Source organism: Ambystoma mexicanum, chromosome 3q, assembly GCF_040938575.1.
Source record: "Ambystoma mexicanum isolate Mex_15411 chromosome 3q, UKY_AmexF1_1, whole genome shotgun sequence".
In the NCBI taxonomy this organism is placed as follows: Eukaryota; Metazoa; Chordata; class Amphibia; order Caudata; family Ambystomatidae; genus Ambystoma; species Ambystoma mexicanum.
This window is the reverse complement of record NC_090926.1, coordinates 446023226-446047691: the sequence shown is the minus strand read 5'-3', so window position 1 is coordinate 446047691 and position 24466 is coordinate 446023226.

Below are 24466 nucleotides of genomic sequence, written 5' to 3'. Positions count from 1 at the left end.
GGTCCAGGAGGAATCGGGGAATTACCCAACAGAACACGAGACAAGAGGGTCTGGTACCAGCACGCATATGAGAGCAAGAGAGTGTCTGGGTCTGGGACCATGAGAGAACCAGAGACAGTACAGCTGGAAGCATGTGCTTAGCAGAAGAGCAAACTAAGCTATTGCAACAATGCATTGTGAGTTTGGAACCCACACCCATATGAGAGCCAATGAACAAGAAGGTTTGTGACCCTGAGAGAAACAGAGGCAGTCCACAAGAAAGCGTATGCTTTGTAGGAAAGTAAACCAAGCTATTGTGACCGCACATTGAGAATCTGGGACCCGCACCCACATGAGAATTTGAGAATAAGAGGGTCTGAGACCCTGAATGCAAAAGAGACAGATCCAAAGAAAAGCTATACTTGGTAGGAGACTACACCGAGCAGGTATAATACAGAGCTACAAGTCTGAGACTCACACCCATACGAAAAAATAAGAGTACAGTAAAGTTCATCCAAGAAGTTACAGAGTCTGGGACCCAGGGGGATAAACCAGAAGGAATCCATGGGAAAGGAGCTAATCCCTAATCCTTGGAATAATACATTGTGGAACATTTCATTTGTCATCTTTACCACCGAGACATTGGGAACTTCTATGTTGGCAAGAACTGCCATTACCACTTTAGGTTGGAAGAGAATACCCATGCACATTAGATTTAGGTTATTGGTGTTAGGGTCAGAAGTAGAGTTTTGGGACAAGACATTGACTGGCCCTTTATTTGACATCCTGACATTTGTACTACTTTTTTTGAGGCAGGGAAACCTCTATGAGCTTTAGGGACAGCGATGACATTTTACCAACCGTTTACTGGTAAATAAATGTTTATAACCAAAGCTATGCCACCTTTGTTTCTGAGCCTTGCTTCTACACCTTTACAACACATATAAAACTACCAGAAATCTTGGGTAATACAAAGTATCCCCATTGCACTGCATTGTAAAGTAATGTGTGCAATGTAAAAATAAAAGTGCAATAATTAAAAAGGAAACCGTCTCCCAGCACTGTTAGTCTGAAGGATTGATCAGTTTATCCATATAAATGAGCAAACGTCAAGGGAAGTGAAGCTGAAGGCTTTACTTCCTTTCAAAATGTCAGGTCAGGATAAAAACTGAACAGAAAGAATAGGGTTCCGTAGGAAACTATGGAGGGGATATTGCAAAAATGAGAACTTGTTTCTAACGTAGATCTACCTTTCTTTCTTGGTGTTCTTTCTCGAGTTCTGACATTTCTGTTCTGGATATTTCCCAACTTTGTAACTTCCATAAGGTTAGAATGTATGAAGCCCTTCAGCACACCCCTATTGAAGCATTTGTAATCCAGGATACTTATTATTGGTTCCTCTGATTCTTTGACATATTAAAAACACTACCTCTACCCCCTGATATGCTATGGGAATGAGTAATGTTGGAGTGGGTGTATTTTTCTGAAATTAGTATTTCTCCATTCGGAGAATATTTTGTTGAAATAAAGATGAAATATGTTACAATTCTGTCCAAACACTGGCTAGTAGCATTTGGCTTGTCAATATGAGAAGTTTCCTACAATTTATCTTAGATTTCTCTAGGATGAGCAAAGAAAAAATAAATTCATAAAATGGGTTCTTATATCGTCCTTCATGCCGTAGTTCACCCTCTAAATGCAAGATCGAGAATCAAACCTGTACTGCTTCACAAGTGCATTGCCCCTAGGCTATCCTCCCAAACCAATGTATATAGCAGAAAAATGATGGATAATTCTAGTAAGTATGCAGATCCATGTTTTAACACACAGCCTTGTGATCAAAAGTGTCCCTTGATGAACAGTAGTCAAAGCCTGACTCTAAGTGCTACATGCTATATTGTGTGATCCAGGTGTAGTCCTACTTTTTGTTTATTCAGGCACCCCATTACTATAAAGAGGTCCTCATAGTGTTCTAAACTTTTTCAATGTCCATCTGACACACATTGAATGTGAAGTGCTCGCGCTGCGTAACAGCAGAACAAGTGTCTTTTTAAGGATTTCAATCAGGCAATACAGCCTAGCATGCAATGCACAAATGAAATACTTATTTATTGTCTCTATAGTTTCAATATTCTGAGTGATATACCACTCATATCACACCACTTTTCAAAATAACCCGAGGTCACAACGGACCAGGAATCAGGCTGGTTGGTAAAGGTAATATTTATTTATTTAAAATTCAAATCAAACATATGTTTTAATATATGGAGCAGCAATCACCAATGTGGTGACAATACAAATCAGGAAATAAGTAAGGCAGTTGAATTCACTTATAGCAACACAGAATAGAAAACACAGAGAAAAGAACAGTTTTGGCTCATTGGAAGATAGCGCTTAGGTTAAGATGTCCCCCTACAAATTTCTCATCTCACAAAGAAGCAATTCTACACAGATATAAGTAAGCAGCAGGCATTTAGGAACAAGGAACAGTGCAGATGGAATAAATGCAATCTTCCCTCCCCAAACAAGAGAGAAAAACGTTTTGGAAATTTTACACTTTTAAAATGACATTTGAAAATGGCTGTGTGAAACAATGAAAAGTGTGCAAAAATCCTTAAATTGATATAAATTCCTATGGGAGCAACACTGAAAAAAAAGAATGCCACCCGTGAATGACCAAATGTTACCAAGAGACTGTCCGTTTTCCTTATGGCTGCAGTCCAGTCGCAGGTATTCCAAGGCAGTTCTCTGGATGTCCAAACAATGCAAAGCCACTTCCTCTGAGGGGGAAGGATTCTGAAAGAAGGCTGACAAAATTATATCCTGAGACCAGTGAAACCTGGACAGAACTTTGGGAAGCAAGGCTGGATCACATTGAAGCACCAGAGCATCTAGCAAGATACTATAGTATGGCTGGGAACAGAGAAGAATTCCTATTTTACCAAACCAGTCAGCTGATGTAATGAGAGTTAAGAACTTGGGATCTATCTTCTCCTAGGGTTCAAAAGGGCCAACCTGAGGGGAGGCCAATACTAAGGGGAGATCCCAACTCAGAGATCACGCACATGCCGAGGACGAGAGATGGAAAAGCTCCTGAGCAGCTTCCACACAAGATGATCCCCCTCTTCCTAAGAGACTCAGTGTTCTTTTTTTTTTGTTTACTTTTTTTTTGTTGGCAGAGTTAGATAGCTTACACAAACATCAGAGCAGCCAATAGGAACAAAATACATAATTACTTGGGTACAGTGGTACATATGAACAACAACAGAGAAAGAAGCACAGGCGGAGAGGCAATCACATGGAATGACAGGAGCTGTCGAACTCTACAGAGATGAGTGCGATGAGTCATCTGCAGACGAGGGTGCATCTAGGCTGTTGAGATAGCTGTTGAAAGCAGTCCAGATATTTTTGGGCTGAGAGTGTGCCGGGAGGATACTGAGGTACTCCTCCTCACAGTTCCGAGACCACGTTAATAAATTCAGCCATTTCTGGAATGTTGGGAGGGGGGGGAGGACTTCCAGCCTTGTAACACACATTTTTTAGCAATTATGCAACTCACGTTTAAGAATTTAGCAGTGCTTCTAGCTCCCTGAGCCCCCCATACACCGAACAACACCCCCAATGGGTCAGGTTCTATACCAGTATCAAAGATTTCAGACAAAGTTTTCAGGACCTTGTCCCAGAATGAAACCAACCCGGGGCAGTCCCAGAACATATGTACTGCGCTACAGCGAGGACAGAGCCGTGGGTCGGTGCAAACAAATTTCGAGACTTTGCGTGGGGTGTAGTATAACCTATTCAACAGTTTGTACTGAATAGCACGGTATCGAAAGTTCAGTGAGACTCTATTAGCATGGGAGCATATTTTCCTCCATAGCTGGTCGGTGAGTTCCAGCTCCAATTCGGATGCCCAGTCGTCCCGGGCCCCTGAGGGCTGTGGTGAGGTAGTATCTAGGAGGAGTTTGTATAAAGAAGATATCAGTCCGCGGCCCCACCCGAGTTGGCAATATAGGAAACCCCAGGGGAATCGGGGGGTTCACATGGAAACCCTGGCCAGGCACCTCAGAAGGCCGCACAGAGTCTATAGAATTGTAGCAGCTCCAACGGTGACCCCGTGTGGCCCGGATTCCAGGTCTGCGGTGTTATGAACTGCCCGTCTGGGTAGAAGTCAGTTAGGGCTAAGTAGCCCAGGAACTGCCAGTGTCGAGCTAGGGCGACGTCATTTGTAGGTTCCAGTCCGGGGAAGTGCCAAGCGGGGAGCCATTTATAGTATGGGTATTCCTCCGTCCCAGCAACGAATATACATCCCCAGGCCTGCACGGTGGCTCGAACCGGGTCTATAGCAGAGTCCGGCTCGTATTGTGATGAAGTATTAGGGACATAATGTTGGTGCCAGATGCTGCGAGGGCCTCCAGCTTGACATGAGGGCGTTGGGGGTAGCCGGGATACCAGTAGGAGGCGAACACTGCCTGCGCTGCGATCCAGTACCGCAGCAAATCAGGGGCGGTGAAACCACCTTTTTCGTATGGAAGTGTCATAGCAAGCCATTTTTTACGCACCGCCCCTGAGTGCCACAGAAACTGAAGATTTGATGAAAAAACAATATGGCGAAACCCACTAAAAGCGCAAAATGGTATCATTTCTGAACCCAAGCTCTTAGAAAGATCAGGGTTGAACAGAGACCTGTCTTCATTCATCTGTGATGTGTGCATGTAATTTCAACAACTTGTGTATCTGGGAAGCATCTTTGGTTATGAAAAATTGTTCTTCTAAGTAAATGCTAAGGGGAGAGTCTTCAGTCAAGCCATAAACATAGCATCACTCTGACTCATTCTGACTCACAATTCCCTTCTCCAGTCAGGTTACAGTAAATCATTTAACCTATCAGCATCCTTAGTGGGTTGGGCATAGAAAGTCAGCCTTCCCACCCACTTTCGAAAGACATGAAAAGAACCACTGAGACCCAGATAGACACATTCATTTTCCACTCTTTAATCGATTTCTGCGCAGCATGCTGCCCGACCACATCCAGACCCAGAAAGCAGAACCACATCCAGACCCAGAAAGCAGAGCTGTATCCAGACCCAGACCAGACCTCTATGCAGTGCCGATAGCAGACCCAGACTAGACCGCTGTGAGCAGACCCAGTGCCAGAGACCGTCCGGTGGTGGGAGTGCAGTCCCAGGCCCATTCCAGTCCATAACTAGGAGTGAGTATCCAGCCAGAACTGTACAGAGCCAATCTCTTAGTCTAAAGTAATCTCCTCCCATCCATTTCAACCTATTTAGAACTGCATAGAAATTGTGTGTCCATTCTGTGATTTCAAAGCTGCAAAAGTGTCATCTGTCATTCTGAAATCTTGACTTCATTTCTGAAAATCTACCTCCACAAAAACGTCTGTATCTTTTGAACCGTAGTGTTCAAATCTGGAAGCGAGATTTAACTGTCATTTTAAAGCTAAGAACCTAAGCTTTCCAACAAACCCAATACAACAATCCAACGCCTTATAGTTTTTCCGTAATCGCGATCAATACACTCGGAAAAAGTGCAGCGAATTGCAATTTGACTCAATTTCATCACTTGTAAAAATAGCTGCTTCTTGCTTTCCAGTGCTGAAATTCGTTTTCAACCTGATAATCATTCCTGAATCATTGCTAGTGTTAACCTGAACTAATTCAAAGTAGCTATCACCTACCCTGAATCTCCTATAGGGAATTAAAATCATTTTTAGCATATTTTTCACTTCATTGCAACCACATTTAAAAGTATTTGGCCTGTGTTTTAAAACCATCCCTGTTTCTCTAAGCTTGCTGGGGGGAACGGGAACTGAACTGCTTTTGATTGTATTCCTGAAAACCTGTGTGCCCTCATTTCCATCTCTTCATATTGCACAGGAGGGGAGTGAGTTGTTACAAGGCAAAAAGTGATCAGATTATCTCTTGTTGAAACCATATCAGTTTATTTCTGTGCTGCATTCTTTCCATCATTGCTTTTCCTCGAAACCATACAAAGTATTCTCTGCTACCTTATCCTTTCTATACCAACTCCTAAGTAATTATGGAATTGTGCTACTGTAATATTATCCATTGTTGATCACTGTTCATACTCATAAGTGTGCTATCAAATATTAATTTATTCATAAAAGTGTGATATATATATATTGTTTACTTTTTCCAATAAACCTTTTAATTTTCAAAACAAACCTACTTCTTGGCTCAATGAGGTCAGGGGGATTAAAAGAGAGGGGCGTTATATAAGGGTTTATCATCCAGATTTAAGAACTTGACATAAAAATATATAAATAAGGGCTTCCATTGGGCATCCCAGACTAGGCATTGACTTAGTTGGATTGCTGAATTGAAGTCACTTACAGGACCTGCTCTTCCACAGAACCATGGGAATCAGAGGAATCAGAGGAAATGCATACGAAATACCTTTGGGCCAGTCCAAACTCAAAACATTACACCCCCCCCATACAGTCTTGAATGAAAATCTGGAACAAAATGTCTCCAGCTAGGTTGTCTCTGGGGGTAAAAACAGATCCAGAGTCCCAAACTGCTGGTATATTTACTAGAAGATGACCGGGCGTAAGATAATTTCCTGAGAACAAGAAAAAAACCTTCTGAGATGGTCTGCCGCTGTATTTTCACCCCCTTACATGGATGACTTCTAGGGCTGACAGTTGACCTTCTGCCCAAAACCCAATTGTCACTGCCAATGACCTCAAGGACCTTGATCCTGTCCCTCCCTGATGATTGATGTATGAATTTGCTGCTGAACTGGCTGTTCTTACCAGAACAGCCCTACTAGTTACCACCTGTAAAAACACCTGAAGGGCCCTGCCAATGGCCTCTAATTCCCTCCAATTCAAGTAGTGGGTCTCCTCTGGATCCCACTGTTCCTGGCACACCGGTAGTTGACAGGTAGCTCCAATCCCAAACTGCTGGCATCGGTAGTAACTATGATCCTGTCTGCTGGTCCCAGGGTCACCCCCCTCCTTAGATTGAATCAACCACTGGTAAGTAGATTTTCCTATTTGAGTGAAATTCCCCACTTTGTGCGTCCTCCAGCATTTTTGCTGGTCTGTGGGATTTTTGGTCTGAATCGCCTGAGTGAGTGGGAACCTTTTTCCACATTCATCCATTCTTTTACTCTGACACTGGAAACAGTGTTTTACCTCTTTTTGTACTTTTTAATGGAGTTATAATTTCCTCCAACTTTTCTGGCATCTTCCTTTTCCTATTACAGCACACAGCACTTTCTGTGCAGGGTTGCTGGGAATTCCTAGAGCTTATGTTTGTATTTTACCTGTGATAACACATGTTACCAGGGCAGGGAGGCACTCTTTAGTCCTACCTGTAATTTGTTTGAGAGATCAGAACTCCTTAAGTAGAGTACTGAGGGGAAACAATGCATCCCTGTTCTCTCCTCTCCAGTATCTTGTTGGATACTGTAACAAAATCATCGGACAGGCTGGTGGCAGTGTATCTTTTACACAACTTTTTGCAGGCTTTTGTTGCAGGTTGTCTTCGCAGCTGAGGTAAGGGACACAAGGTTCACAATTTGCCTAAAATCGTGGCTGTACAATTTTAAGCCCTGTTCTGAGTGACATTTTTTCTTGACCCTTCTACCTAGCTGAGTGTGGGAGGTTTTGATGGGTTTTTGTCTTTGGCGGGCTTCCCTTGGAAAGCCTCAGAAGACTCTCTGAGTGCCTCACAGGACAAGGAGTGGGTGAAGTGATCTAAACTCCCCTGGTCTTTGTCATGCAGTTTGCCTGCCAGGAACAAGTTTGCCCTGGGAGGCTGGATTTCCCCATTGGACAGCCACCCCCCAGGTTTATATGGTGCGCGAATGATGATTGGTGTACTCAGCCAGTGTTCCTGGATAAATCCGAGGGTCCTGGAGCTGAAACCCAGAGTTGACTAATTGAATCATGATGTTGATTAAGTAAAAGAAGATGGATGCCTGCAGCCACTTCCAGCTACCTCCAGAGTCTTCTGAGTAACCGCTGTTGTTCTGACTTCAAATTGTTTGCAATAGGGAAGCCCCGGAGAGGACAGCTTCCTCCCCTGGACTAGTGGGCCTAGCCAGTCCCAAGATAAACTATATTTTACACACTCACTAGAAGAGCTACAACCTCCACAGCCCGCAATATGCCAATGCGGGGGTCCTGTGCCATTTTATGGTGAAACATTTTCCAAAGTGCTGTTTCGTTTTAAACTTTGTGAGCATCCTTTTTGAACACCAGAGACTGGATCACGCTTCTGAACTTCCCCTCAGACAATACAAGGTCCAAGAACCAGAGCAAAGTCTACCGCACAACAAGTGTCCTTCACCTGAGCCTTGAAAAAGGTGCCAACGAGCCAGTGCTGTAAAGATCCTGTGCTGGGCACCCCAACACACAAGAGCAAAACCAAATTCATTTAAATGTCTTCATTCCTGTCGCCAAGACAGAGAAACCCAAACTAGGGTCTGCTGTCGCCTCACCGTGGGGACTGTCCTGCTGCATCAGCTTCTTTACTTAAAAGATACTCTCCTGCTCCTAGTTACTTACCTGGAGCATTGCGTTGTTGATATTGTGCTTATATGGAATGCTCTACCTTGCATTGGGACTCTTGCCCTTGGGGCAATCTGAATAGGGACAATGTTAAGGTTCTTGCCAAAGTACACCTGAATGATACCAACCTTTAAACCTGAAGAGTTTCTGCTGGACTCTGCTCAATTGATCCCTGAACTCAGCATTCTTGCATTGTCTTCATCAGCCTTTGGTCACTGGTGCCGCAGTATCCCCTCTGACTTTGTCAGACTCTCCTAAAACAGGGTTTCACTTTCTAAAATAGTCTAAATCGAAGTTAACAACAGTGTTCAAAGGTTCTATAAGTTTGAATATGTGTTTCAGGAGGTTTTATTATGTGATTTGTTACCATTATTGCTATTCTGAAGTATTTAACTTTACAAACTTTAGTGTATATACATGCATATCTATGTTTTATATTACTCCATATTGTAAAGAGTTTCTTTGAATTAAGTGTATGCTCTTTGTTCTTTGTGCCTTACTGCAGTCCTCCTCCCTCCTAGACTAAGCCTGGATGCTCCTCCACAGCTACCAAACTTTTTGGTAGTTCAGGCTAAACTTAAGGGGTGCAACCCTGTTCAACCAAGGTGGGTTTTCTAAAGTCTTGTCACAGACAGGACTTTGGCAAGACACCCTAACAACCAACCACCATCCAAGCTTGCACTTCAGCTCTTTCAGGATAGGAATCTGCCTCCAGTACCTGAGAACATGGGACACCAGGGGCTGGAGGTGCAGTCTCGCCCAGGGCCCTAGAAACACACAAGAGTCAACATGCCTTTGAACCTGCAGGAAATCCCTGCCTGAGGTTGACTCTCTCTTGAACACTCCCCTGAGACATTTTCACAGATTCTCTACTCTGACTTCCGGAAATAACACTTTCTCCTCTCTCATGGAGATGAGGGCCAACATGAACGTCAAGGAGTATGATAGTTCCAGATGGAAGTTTTTTAGATTCACAAGGAAACCCCTTCCTTCATTCCATGACTGGTCCCCATCACCTAATTGTGACTAGTCACCCTGGCACCTGACCTGACTAGCCAGTCATCTAAATAAGAGAACACATGCATCCAATCCAAACGTAGCTGAGCCACCAATAGAGCCAGGAGCTTGAAGAATACAGATGGGGCTGATGTCAGACCAAAGGGCAGAATCTTGTACTGAAAGTTCATCTCCATCACAGCAAACGTTAGGAACGTCTGGTGGATCTCCTAAATTGGGACATGACAATAGGTGTCTTTAGGTCTATGGATGCCAACCAATCCCCCTTGGTTTCGAATGTCAAAATCATCTGTGGAGTCTCAATCTTGAACGGGCCCTGCAAATAAATGTGTTAAAACCTTTTAGGTCCAAAATGATTCAGAATATTGGTCTCGTCCTTGGCACCAGAAAGACAATTGATTAATACTGTTGCCCTTCTTCCTTCGTAGGGCCCCTCCTTATGCCCTCCTTCTCCAGGAACTCTTGGATACCCTGGGGAAATGTCATCCTCCTGCCACTGGACCACAGGGATGGCATCCACACCATCCATGATGGAACTGGTGGATGAGAACATTCCATACAGCCTGTAATTCCCCTACTGTCCGTTCTGATGGCCCAGACATTGCAGGCAAACTCCTTCCATCTCTTTGTCAAACTTTAGCAGCCTGCCCCCACCGAATCACAGTGGTTGTCAGGACTTTTGCATATCCTCTAAGAATTTCCCGTTAACTTTGTTGAAGCTAGGCCTGTCCCTGGACTTCTGACTTGCTCTCTCATCTTGGGCACTGCTTTCGCTTTAATATTGAAGTATCCTGATGATCAGAGGTCCTCTCCTTTTTCCAGAGGCTGACCGCATGCTTGTCTGCCTTTGACACTGTATAGACTTTTTCTTCCAGGGTGTCTTCCAAACAGTGTAATGCCTTTATAATGGACGTTTTAGTGCAATAGCCCTCTTGGACCCATCTGTACCGAAGTCTTGTATATGCACATGTCGATGCCAACAAATGGTAGAACTTATAGCCATAGCAGCTCCTCTGACCCCATCATAGGAGATGTCCGATATCAGCTCTACCTGTTTCTGCATCTCCCTCAAAATAGGAGTACCATCTCTGCCATGTTGGAGCCATAGGTATTGGCCCTAAGGGTCAAAAAGGTGCATGAGTAGGACTTTTTTGAATTCTGAATCTGTCTTATTGTCCACAGGGCCCCAGACCCCAGCCTCCTCTGCAGCCATCAGCGACTTGCCCACTAGACTAGTAAGGATCGAACTCACCTTCACTGATTCCGGAATCGACTTTTTTTGCCTCTTAATGGATTATGTTTTGACAAGAACCTAGGCATCTAAATGTGTTGTGAATAAAATAAATATTCAATTTGGGTTTTATTTTGTATTTCAATTATTATATCATTAAATTATTCCTCGAAAGAGTGACTGGGTAACTTGTCAAATGTTTGATGGGTCATGCATATTTGTGCTGCGGGTCCTTCCACTCTTCCAGGATCATGTCCCTGACATCTAAAATGAGGGGAAGTCCCACGTTAAGGAAATGTTTGTATTGGTGATATGCTGCCACAACCAAGATGGCCGGCACCATCTAACAACAGGGGCGGATACACTTTCTGAAGCAGCTAGTGCCAATCCAATTAGCAGTCAGCAGAGGGCCCCAGAGGGAACTCCTTCCTACTGCGTCCCATGCCCCACCTCTTTACTAGCGTGAGGGTGCAGAATGGCTTTCTGTTCCTAGCTAGTGCTAATGCTGTGCGGCTCAACCCTGTAACTGGGTCTTGTTGGGTGTCCTGACCCACGTTTAAGCTACCCTGCTACAACATTTGGTGCTGTGGGCTTAGAAAATTCAAGATGGCGGAAAACCCACATGTGCGCTGAAATCCAGGAAAGCTGCGCAGTTTGTGCGCCCACCAAAATGGTTGCCTCACTTGCCACCCACCAGTGCGAGAATGAAAGGCCGGGTTGCCATGAGGGAAATGGGTTGCCAAAGGAAAAACAGTAGCGCCGGTTAGCTTCAAAGCGCTTTAAAACCACCATTGGACTACCCGCACAGTAGTCTGAAACCATTGGGAATGGCAATGCTGATTGCCAAATGCAACCTAGAATTGTGGGGAATTCATTTCTTAAATCCCAAAAATGGGTGCAGTACCAGTACTCACCACTATCCAAAAGCCGGCGTTTTAAAACCACTTTGTGTGTTTTTCTGAAGGCAAGCAAAATGCCTATTTCAAACCTTGCAACATGTGCAAAATATTCACTGAACACCAGCAGACATTTGGCAGAATGGAGTTTTGTGTGCCTACAAAATCTGGGAAATGAAGAGCCCAAAAACAATGCTTATAACAAAAATGCTATGGAGTCAGCAGCTTAAGCCTAACTGCAACTGGATTTAAAACCACCAAAATCGAAAATGTTAAATTAAATGAGTGACCTATGTTTGGTGTCACATGCCTTTGTAACTGTTGAAATGTCATAGTTTTGCGCTTAGAATCAGCATTCTAGCTGCATGTGTAAAATTACAAGTTATTTTAAAAGCAACAAAAAGTTAGCTGAAGGTCTGGCTTAAGGAACTTGATTTTGCCTAGCAACTACCCATCAGCAGTGAAACTTGAGTCACCACTGTGTTCCCAGGCCAACCTTCCTTTTGCTGCCCAGGCTAAGGATATGCCATCTATCTGATAATTGAATTTCCTGTGCTCTGCCAGAGAGTGAACAAAGCCCTCTCCACTCAGGCAAAGGTTTTTTATTACAGACGTCGTAAAAAGTGGCTTCCTCCTGGAGAAGCTGGGAGGAGCACTGCCTGTGAGAAGCAAGCTGGCTTGGCAGAAACTGGAAAGACTGGTTTCTGTACCATGTGACCTGAAAAGACACACCCCTGCAGCAAGGATATGGTTTTATAAAAAGGGGGATAATTCATAGAGCGGACATGTGAAAATTTTATAAATGATACCATAATTCTTGTGATTTTTCTGCCCACAGTTTAAGACGTGGTAGGAACCGGTGGTATGTTCAGGGGGGTTTTAGCGGAAAAGTGGATATTACTCTAAATGTGTGCATGTTAAAAATCTGAAACTTCATCAGTTAATGTCCCTACCCCCTGCACACATGTATGTAAAGTTGGGTCCATGTCGGAAATTGAAAAAGCAGTTAAAAAGTGAAATATGTGCCAGTTCTGAATGCAAGCTCCCAGGAAGAGCAGAGTTTGAACAGGGGATACCTCCTGTAATGCATGATGGGTGCATATGATTTTAAAACAATATGTACCTCTGCAAATATGTATTGGTTTCAAATCTAGATTTGTGTGTAAGTTGACAGGAGGAGTGGACTTTCTGCAGGCTGTAAAATGACATCAATCTGACTCACAGTTCAGTTTGCCAATCAAGCGGAGGAATGGAAGTTTGACCAATTAGAAGCTGAGAGAGAGGTAGGGTCAGTGATGCTAGAACACACCCACATTCTAAACACATAAAAGCAGACAGACAGGACAGATAGGAGATTCATTTTTCATCTGCCGCTGAAAGCTCTGCCGGAAAAATCCATACTTACCTCCATCAAACTCCAGAAAGCCAAACTAGAGACTTCAATCTATCCAGAGCAGAGAGACCCAAAGAACCGGTGCCTAGCAGAGACCAGACCCCTGTGAGCCGTTCCAGAGGCCAGGCGCTGTGAGCAGAACCCGGAAAGACCTGACCAGACTGAAGTCCGTGACCAAGTCGCTTTCCTGTTCAAAATCTCTTGTGAGTACTTAGCAAAACTCAGAACACATCTCTTAGTTTAAATTCATCTAATTCAATCTATTTAACCTAAGTAGAACTGCCTCCTAGCTGTCACCTGTCATTCTAGCTGCAAAAATTTGTCACTTGTCATTTTGAAAAAGTGTGCGTTTAAAATTTACAAAACCAAAAACGACCTTTACTAAATTACTCATATCTCCGCAACCGTTTGGGCTAGAGACTTGCAATAACTTTCATTTGGAAGCTGAGATCCCAGGCTTTTCTAGGACCCCAAAACGGTAGAGATAGTCCTTGCGGTTCCTTTGTAATAGCGCTCGGCGCATCCGCGAATTTTACCGCGATTTGCAATTTCTTCACATGTAAAAACTGCTGCTGTTTGCTTTCCATTGGCCAGAAATTCGTTTAACCTGCTAACTATCCCTGCATCATTGCTAGTGTGAGCCTGGACTAATATTAACTAGATACCACTCACCCTGAACCTCTATAAGGGAATTAAAAGCAAATTTAGCATATTTCTCATTCATTGCCAGCACATATCCAAGCATTGCCTGTGTTTTCAAAACTCCTATCTGTTTTCTGTAAGCTTGCTGGGATTGAACTGAATTACAGTTGATTGCATTTCTGAGGACTGTGTGTTTTCCTTCCATTTCCTTGCATTGCATAAAGAGGGGGGGAGGGAATAGCCCGAGAAAAGTGATTACATTGTCTGGTTGAATCATATTGCGTATTTTCTGTACTGCATTCATTGAATATTGCATCCACCTGAGCTACCTAAAGCATCCTCTACCACATTATACTTTTGTTCCTATTTACCAGTGTGCTACCTTATCCATTTCATATCAACTCATTAGTGATTATAAGAAGTGTGCTAGTGCCAGATTCTCCATTGTTAATATTTACCATATCAGATTAAGTGTGATATTCAATTATTAATTTATTATAAAGTGTGATATATATATTTTAATTTATCAAATAAACCTTTTAAACTTGCAAAACAGAACTACTTCTTGGCTCAGTGGGGTCAGGGGGATTCCAAGAGAGGGGTGTTATACAAGGGTAGTCATCCAGAACGCATGAACTGGACCTAAAGATATATCAATAAGGGTTTTCATTCAGTCTTCTAGACTAGGCGTTAACTTAGCTGTAGTGCTGAATTGAATCCTCTTACAAAGTGGGGGCTCGAGCCGAGACGTTGGGTTAGATTTACCACTTGTGCAGCTTAATACAGTGTGCTAACTGACGGGATACATACATCCGGTCGGATCACCACGCTGCATTACGCTGTGAAGCATTCCTCAAAAGGGACACTCCAAGAAAAGTTCTGTTCTGCAAAAATAAAATACAAACTTCTGTAAGTCAGGACAGAGACCAATCTCTAGAATGACGACCTTAGTAGACATGAAAATAGCCAGAGAGTACCTCTTGCATAAGCTATTTGTGAGAGGTGAATGGACCGAACAGGGCCAGGATGTGTGGTTGCAGGCCATCACACAACAGGTCACTGAAACAGGGTCAGATATATATAGAGATCAGGGTCCCTTACATGTGGCCCTGAGTGAACTATATATGGCTCCTAAAGCCAAAGAGGAACACAATAAGATTGCCAGGATAGCAGCATACCTGTACCTATACGTTGGAGACATGCAGGATAGATGTGCGGAAAGCCAAAATCTGGCAAATAGGCAACAGATGGCATTACAGAAGGCCCAATCTGATCTGGACTCTTCTGAGCAGAGGCTGCAGAGGAGCCAGGAGTCAGAAAATGACAGCAGACGGTACATCACTAAAATAAAGGAGGATATGGATGTGCTGCAAAAGGAAAAGTCAGAACAGGATACCAGATTTCTGGCCCTACAGAAGGAGCACCAAGACAGTTTGGACTCCTTACTGCAGAGCCAGAAAAAGCTGGAGCAACAATTAGACTTTAACAGGGCATGCACGGAGCAGGTAGCCACCCTGCAAAGTCATCTAGATAGAGTGAAGGTAGAGAGCAACAAGCTGATCTTGAAAGACCTGGATACCCAGGCAGAGTTTGATGAGGAGCGCCAAAAAGCTGGTGCCCTTCAACGGCAAAGGGACGACCTGGCGGCACAAATGCAGGCTCTTAGTCAGGAAAGAGACGCCTTAGGCCAGGAAGTCTGCCATTTAAAAAGGAAAATGGAAGAAAATCACCTGGCCCACCAGGGGCTGGGTGACCTCCAAAAAGAAAACCAGAACTTGGTAGAGCACACCAGAAGGGTGGAGGATGCTCTAGCAAGAAAGGAGCAGGCCAATAGGGACACAGCTCAGGAGGTAACCCTCCTGCAGCAAAGACTGGCCCAGTTCTCCAGGACCAACCAGGAAGCACAGAGGGAAAATGAGGCCCTCTGTCAACACAATGATAGGCTCCAGCAACAGGTAGCGATGCAGGAGAAACTGATAGAGTCGAGTAAGGCCTTAACAGAGGAACTGAAAGCACAAATGCAGGCTCTTGCATTGCAACAGGGAGCAGGGGCGGATAGAGATGAGGTCCGCTGGGAAAGAGAGACTCCTGACCATAACCGCAGGAGCCCTAACACCAGGGGCCTTCATCTTCCCCAGTCCCTGGACTCTACCACCCCCGTGTCCCCTGGCGCACATGAGCACAGGGCCACAGGGATGGCAGATTACTATCCAGCTAAGAGTATGGGGCTCATAGGCCAGTACCATCCAGGAATGGAGGGGTGGGCATCCGGGTATGGGCACCCAAGTACAATACAGTTCAGTGGGGAACCCCAGGAGAGTAGGCCCATTAAGGGCATCCTGAAAACCTCTGCCCAGTTAGGTCAGTGGAGGGGGTACCCATCAAATCCTGACAGCAAGGAGGAATCTGAAGACTCCTCTGAACTGCGCAGGACACAGGAGACCAGGTCCCCACATTCTGCCAGCCATTCCCAGGCTCGCAGAATCCGGGAAAACCTGGAAGAACAGACGGGAACCTCTGGGAGCAGTGCCTCTGAGTCCGACGAAGAATGGACAAGGGTTACCCGAACCAAAAAGGCCAATAAGGCAAAAAGGGCCTTGCTCAAGGACCCCTTAAAGCAGATTAAGGCGATCAGGAGCGTCATCACGCCTTACCATAAGAACGCTAAGTATTCTGTTTGGGAGCACTTAGAGTTGTTTGAACAAATGATGGAGACTTTCCATTTGAAGGACAGCCAAAGCTGCATTCAATATGTAAAGTGGACCTTCTCCCCGGAATACTCCAGTTTCTTTGCGGGGCTGGAGGACCAAAATCATTTAAGATGGTCCACCTATAAGGCGGCCATCCTGAAACATTTTTCTGTTCACAGAAATCCTCAAGAGGCTCGCAAGGCAGCCTACAATTTGCAATGTGGGGAGGATCAGGCCCCACAAGAATTTGTGCAGGAGTTAAAGCGGGCTTTTGCACAGACCACAAGAAGGGTGCGCACGGATAGCCGTGAATTTATAAACACGTTTTTCCATGCCTTGCCCAAATATATCATGACCCAGCTCGTGAGGGATTTTCACGAGAAAAGATCTTTAGACTGGGTCATTGAACAGGCTACCCGCATCTATGAGGTGCAGAAGCCCATAGAAAATAAAAGCAATGCCCAGAAAAACCCCAAAGCCAACAGCACCCCTGCTGCTGCCAAGGTGGCAGAGGTAAAGGTCACCCCCGTTTTGGATTTGGAGATGGGGGGGCCTAAAAACCTACCTGCACCTAATAATGCTAGGCCCAGAAGGTCCTCGGGCCAGTCGCAGACAGGGAGCCAGGGAGGCAGCCCCACAAATGGGGTCCCTCGCTCTCCTGACTATGTAAGTCCTCGCTACAAAGGTAATCGACCCATCCTGGGTTATGTGTGGACTCCTCCAGCCCAAGGGGGGGGATCCAGACAAGCACCTAACCCAGGGAACTTCCCTCCAAACTTCCCACAGGAGGGCAGAAATTTACCAAACCCTGGGCAGAACTTTTTCCCCAGATATCCACCCGACTTCCAACCCCAAAATCATCCATCCTTCTTTCCTCAATTCCCTGAGCCCAGACCACTGAATCCGGGAGAGGGGAGGCCAAGGGTGGAGGGGTACCAAAATCTTCCCAACCAGGGGTACTACCAGAGGAGGGACAGCTACCCTTCCCGGGATCAGCCCAGGGGAGAAAACAGGGCCCCGTATCAGCCTGAGCGGGTTTCCCAGTTAGAGCGCCAGGTTCAAAACATGGCGCGGGATATGGGTCATATACTGAGGGCACAGCAGAACCCTCAGATCAGCATGCCGGCGCAGAACGCACCCAACTCTGGCCCTGGTGCTCCAGAACAATGACGGGGGCAGCACCCCGATAACTCACCGGTTCCCAGGGAGGAGGCACAAAGGGAAGGGGGGTGTAAAGCCTTGGAGGAAGCTTCCTTCCTCACTTGTAAACAGCCCCTGGAAACCCAGGAACCGGAAACAAAATCTCTTGCCCCTGAAAGTCTGCCTCCTAAGGAGCAGAGGGGGGGTAGGAGAAACAAAAGACCCAAACAGACTCAGTTTGAGGAGGAGGTACAGATCTTCCAATTTGAGGGAGAGGGATCCTCAGAGGATCCTGGGAAAAGGATCTTCTCCTTCAGAGAGGGGGGAACTCCTCCCAAAGAAAAATGGGTCCCTAGAGATGCAAATCCAGACTGGGGAGATGTGGAGACTGAGCTACCGCCGCCCACCATCTCATCCCAGAACCAACAGCAAGAAAATCCCCTGGTTCAAACCCATCCTGGCGACTGCCTCCAAAAAGGGGGGGGCGGCCCAGAAACGGAGCCAGGGGAACCCACAATGGCTCTGATCTCCAGTTGCAAAATTTTTCTTTCAGATTCCCAAGACTCTCCACAGAATTCTGCCCAAATCTCCTCGCTAGCGATGTCCAAAACCAGAAAATTAGCCCACCAGTTGTCCAAAAATGTGCATTATCTGTGCCCCCTTGAGGAGAAGGAGGGAAGATATTATGCCCCGGTACAAGTACAGGGGCAGGGTACAATCTCAGCACTGGTGGACACTGGATCTCAAGCTACCCTTCTGTCCAGAAGGGCCTTTGACGAACTGAATGCAGGAAGGGGAGAGAATTACCAAATTCCTCTCACCTCTCTTCCTGGACAACTGCAGAACTTTGACGGGAAGGAAATTCCCGTCGAGGGGACGGCAGACTTGGACATTAAGATCGGGCGACATAAGTTGAAACACCCGGTCATAGTTGTGACCCCAGAGGGCACCCCTTGTTTACTAGGGAATGACCTCCTGAGAAGGTTGTCACCCCTAATAGATTGCGTAAACAAGGTCCTCTGGACTCAGACTAGCCGACCCATAAAATTAAAACAGAGTGTCAACCATGTTAGTTTAAACGGCACATGCCACATGGTTGAACAAAAATCTGACCAAGTAGAATTTCACTTCCAGAACAACCAAATTCCAGACGTGACGGTAATAGCAGTAGGACAACAGACTGGTGATGGGGGGTCCTCTCTATTTCTGAAAATCAACCTTCCTTCCAGTCTAAAGTGGTATTCCACGCTGGAAGGAAACACTCTGAAATTCTATACTAATCCACAATCAGAAACCCCCACTCCTATAGTCCAGAAAGATGTGAAATCAGCTCAAAGCCTGGCTGATATTCAGCAAATTGGAGAGCAGTTGTTCATCCCTGTTCAGTTAAATGATGGGAAGGACTCTGTTCTCGCTCGAGTGTGTGTGAACAACGGTAAGAGCTTCATCAGCGAAGCCATGTTTCGCCAACTCCCAAAAGATCCAGCCATTCCCACCTTCAAACTGATAGACAAATGGGAAATGGACCTGGAGGCACCTGACTCCAAACATCTCCTGCCAAGCAGGTGTATGCTCAAAATCTCCATTGGCAACAAGAGCATAGTCCATAATTGTTGGGTCGTGCGAGACGTCACTGCCGCCTTTTACTTAGGCAGTGACATTCCCAATCGCTTTGCCATTAGTTTGGACCTAATAAACTTCAAAGCTTGGTCCCGATTAGCGGATAATCCCATGGGCTTTGATGATCCAGAAAAAGCATTTAGGTCAGCTCAATTGCTACCTTATGCAGTTGAAATTCAGGTTAAAGAGGAAGTCACCATCCCAGAAAGGACCCGACAATTCTCCCTGGAAGTGAAAGTTAAAAGGGGACAAGAGTTGAAAAACCCTGATGCTTACATACACCTAAATGCTTCTCTCCAACAGCAAGGGTTGGGGGTAAACCCAACTCCATTAGTCAACATAGAACATGACACCATTCCAATAGAAGTGGATAACAGCGACTTAAAGAGTATTACTCTAGCCGCAGGCACCATTATTGGAATGGCGGTTGATGACCGACATTTCTCCATTGATCTTGTAAATGAACTGTTAGGACCAATCCCCAAGGACTGTTTTGACAGTGACAGTGAGGACCACACAACACCAGACAGGATTTTTACCCGGCATGGGGGGAACTTCCTGGTGTACACTTCCTGCCCCTATGGTAAGGAAGATGTGACTTGTGATTTCAGGAGGGATGAGGTGATTTTCCAAGTCCATGAGGGCTGCCTTTTCCACCTGAAGCCTCCGGTCCAAATCAGCACTCTGACCAGGGACTTCTCCACCCAGTTGGAGGAGGCCGCTGAGATAGCCAAACCAGAAGTCTTTCCAGGCTTCAGGCAGATGGTGGAAGAGAGAGTCAACCTAGCTGATGCCTGTGTGACTCTGGAACAAAAGCAAAAGTTGAAACAAGTTTTCTTGGATTTCCAAGATCTCTTTGCGGTAGACTCATATGACTGTGGTCGCACTGACATCCACACAACAACAATCCCCACGGACCCTGGCATGACTCCTGTGTTTGTGAAGCAATATCGCTTGCCTCTCGCATCAATGGAGTCCCTTACTGAAATAATTAAGAACCTTGAGTCCCGGGGAATAATCCGTCCAGTCCACAGCACCTTCAATAATCCGGTGCTGGGAATATTGAAGCCAAACGGCCAGTGGAGACTCTGCGCTGACCTCAGGGAGCTCAACAAACGGTTCCACACTTCCCGATGGCCTCTTCCCTACATTGACCAAGGGCTGGCCCAGATTCAGGGGTCACAGGTATTCACTGCAATAGACCTGACCAATGGATACTGGACCGTGCCTGTCAGTAGGGAGGACCAATACAAGCTGGCTTTTACCTTTGGGGGCCAGCAGTACACATGGACCCGGACTCCCTTCGGATACCTTAACTCCGGTAATGAGTTCAATATTTTCCTACATAAGGCCATGCCCGACCTGGGTACGAGGGGTAACCTGGCTTATGTAGATGATGTCCTCATCAAAAGTTCATCTGTGGAGGAACACATAGCAGAGATCCGTTATGTTCTGACACAGTTGAGGGCCGCCGGAGCAAAACTTTCCTTTCAGAAAGCACAGTGGTGTAGAACCCGTGTTAATTTCTTGGGGCATGAGATTACTCCTCAGGGCCTCTGTCCCCAGGAAAAGAAAGTGGAAGCACTTCAGAAACTGAAAGACCCCACAACTCTGCGGGAACTAAGGAGCCTCCTTGGACTGACTAATTACAGCAGAAAGTTCATTGAGGGCTACGCAGAGATCACCAGACCCCTGATTCATCTCCTGAAGGGGGGGGTCAAGTGGGAATGGGGTCCAGAACAAGCCGAGGCAGTAAAACAACTCAAAAGAAGCCTCTCACAAGCGCCTTGCCTAGCTTACCCTGTCAGAAACAAGGAGTTCTTCCTGGAGACGGGGTTCTCTAATACGTGCTTGACGGCAGTATTATACCAAAAGCATGACAAGGTCAATAAAGTAATCTCCTATGCGAGCAAAACTTTATCCTCTGTGGAGGAAAAATTCAACGATTGTGAGAAGGCACTCCTGGCAACGGTGTGGACATTGAAGAATTACCGCCCGTTTATCCAGGGGGAACACATCATAGTGGAGACTCCACATCAGCCTCTACAATATCTCCAATGTGACAGAATCCGGGCCGGAAATGTGAGTAATTCCCGAATTACTTCCTGGATTCTGTCAATGCAAGGCTTTCCTGTGGAGGTCAGATATGGCCAAAACAAGAAGAGTCCCCTCGCGCAAGGTCTGGCTGACTTGCATGATTGTGCCAGAGAAAACTGTCTCGAGGACGAAAGTCTAAAAATAAAGGACAACATGGAGGCATACCTTAATTCCCCACACAAAGTCTTTGAAGAAGACAAGTGTGAGGGAATGCCCACTGTCTATGTGGATGGATGCTCTTACCATGTTGACTACAACGGGGAGAAAGAACTAGTGGCCGGCGTAGGGAATGCATGGGTGAATGAGTCCCCAGAACCCTCCGCCGGATTCAAAATTGGTCCCCGAAGTAGTCAGGTGGCAGAATTGATGGCTGTGCATCAGGCCATCCTCACTGCTGTCCAGCATCAACTCCACGAACTGGTCATAATCACAGATTCGGATTATGTACGGAACGGGTTCGTGGAGCACCTGGTTAATTGGAAAACCAGAGGCATGTTATGTGCTAACAACAAACCCTTGAAACATGGGAAGTTGATCCAAAACATTGATGATCTGGTCAACTCGAATGAGATGACCATCTATTGGAAAAAGATCAAGGGTCATTCCAAAGTAGAGGGACCAGACAAAACTGGAAATGACTTAGCTGATCAGCTGGCCAAAACCGGGGCCATCCAAGGGGATCTAATTGAGATTGAGTCCCTGTTGGGGGAAATCCAGGTCACTGCCATCACTAGGTCCCAGACAAATGCTCACAACGACCTCTCAATTGCACAATGGAGTAAGGAGACCCCTGATGCTGATTTGATCACCGCTCAGAAGGGGGATCCAATAATTGGTAAATTTTACCAGCACCTTGAGGACCCTGAGAACTTTCCCCTGACGGATACCGATTACACTGGGAAAGAGGACCTAAGAGTGTTGATGAAATGTCCAAAAATGTTCAGAATCCAAGACGGTTTGTTGGTAAGGAAATCCAAAGCTGGCCACGATCAGTGGGTGGTTCCTACCTCATTCCGAAGCCTGATGTTAAGTCACGCCCATGATGCGGCCACTGCCGGTCACAGGGGGTTTCACACAACATTGGAAATCTTAAGAGAGGTTGCATACTGGCCACACATGGGGCAGGACCTCGACCAGTACCTGAAGGGTTGCCTTGTGTGTGCACAATTTCAGCCATCATCCCTCACACACCGGGCGCCTTTACAAAAGAGGGGAATGACACTGCCATGGTCAGATTTACAAATCGACTTTGTAGGCCCTGTGATTCGCTCGGCTAGGGGGAATAAGTACATGTTGACTGTGACATGCTTGTTTACCAAGTGGGTGGAATGTCTCCCAGCCCCAAATTGCAAGGCAGAAACTGCAGCTGCCTTGATGATTAACCACATCTTTTCCCGTTTTGGTCTACCTCAAAGGATTGAGTCAGACAGAGGTAGCCACTTCACCAGTGAAGTAATGACAAAGATGTGGGAGATACTGGGGGTCAAGAGAAAGCTGCATATTGCTTATAGACCAGCTTCTTCTGGGGCAGTAGAGAGATATAACCGGACAATTGTGAGCATATTAAAGAAGTTTGTGGCAGATTCTGGGCCAAGTTGGGATATCCGATTACCTCTGGTCCTAATGGCTATCAGATCTACCCCTTCATCTGCAACCAAAATGTCACCATTTGAGTTGATGACTGGGCGCAAGATGGTGCTTCCTCAGCATTTGCTCTATAGGACCCAAGAGCAGACACTTATAAATGCCTCCACTACTCATGAGTATGTGGAGAATTTAAGGAAACACCTCCAACATGCTTTTGCTTATGCTCAGCGGAATCTAGAAAGATCGGCTGATAGCATGAAGACCCATTATGACCTGAAAACTTCCAGGAAGGAATATCAGGTGGGAGACCGGGTCTATCTATACAACTTCCAAAGGAACCAGGCCAAGCAGCGCAAATTTTTGCCTACATGGAAGGGACCATTTGAGATCATCGACAAGATCTCCCCTGTGGCCTACAAAATCCGCATCCCCAAAGGCGGTTCGGCAGAGGGGGAAGACAAGTGGGTCCACATAAACCAGTTGAAATGTTGCCATCCCAGGCACACTCTGCAACAACTGGAGGAATCCTCTGGAATCCTAGCGGGTACTGTCTCAGACTAATTCAGTTCCAATCATAAAACATACCACATCTAGTCTCTAAAATATTGTGATTGTAGGAAACTGTCTCTTAGTCATACTGTTTTTATTAAAATAAGAATGTAATGTTTTGTTATGATAAAATGCATATGCTGCCCCACTATCTCAACAGTGGTGGAAAAAATCGCCTATGAGTAGATATTGCCGCTTTTGCTTTATCATCCTAGGAGAGATGAAACCATGAAGGATGACCAAGAAGGACGATTCGGAGACCGGGAACGGAGATCCAATGGGCCCAGTGGACCGCCCAATACTCCCATCAGGACCGGCGAGGAGAACCGATCGATCAGTACCGGATGGAGAAGAAGATGCTGAACTGTGCCATCTACAGAAGAGGAAGAAGATTATGCGGACAGACCGGTGCATGGGTCAAAACCCTTGTGCACGCGACTCCCCATCGACTCAAATTCAAAGTGCAGTCGCGTGGGGGGGACTTGTTGGGTGTCCTGACCCACGTTTAAGCTACCCTGCTACAACATTTGGTGCTGTGGGCTTAGAAAATTCAAGATGGCGGAAAACCCACATGTGCGCTGAAATCCAGGAAAGCTGCGCAGTTTGTGCGCCCACCAAAATGGTTGCCTCACTTGCCACCCACCAGTGCGAGAATGAAAGGCCGGGTTGCCATGAGGGAAATGGGTTGCCAAAGGAAAAACAGTAGCGCCGGTTAGCTTCAAAGCGCTTTAAAACCACCATTGGACTACCCGCACAGTAGTCTGAAACCATTGGGAATGGCAATGCTGATTGCCAAATGCAACCTAGAATTGTGGGGAATTCATTTCTTAAATCCCAAAAATGGGTGCAGTACCAGTACTCACCACTATCCAAAAGCCGGCGTTTTAAAACCACTCTGTGTGTTTTTCTGAAGGCAAGCAAAATGCCTATTTCAAACCTTGCAACATGTGCAAAATATTCACTGAACACCAGCAGACATTTGGCAGAATGGAGTTTTGTGTGCCTACAAAATCTGGGAAATGAAGAGCCCAAAAACAATGCTTATAACAAAAATGCTATGGAGTCAGC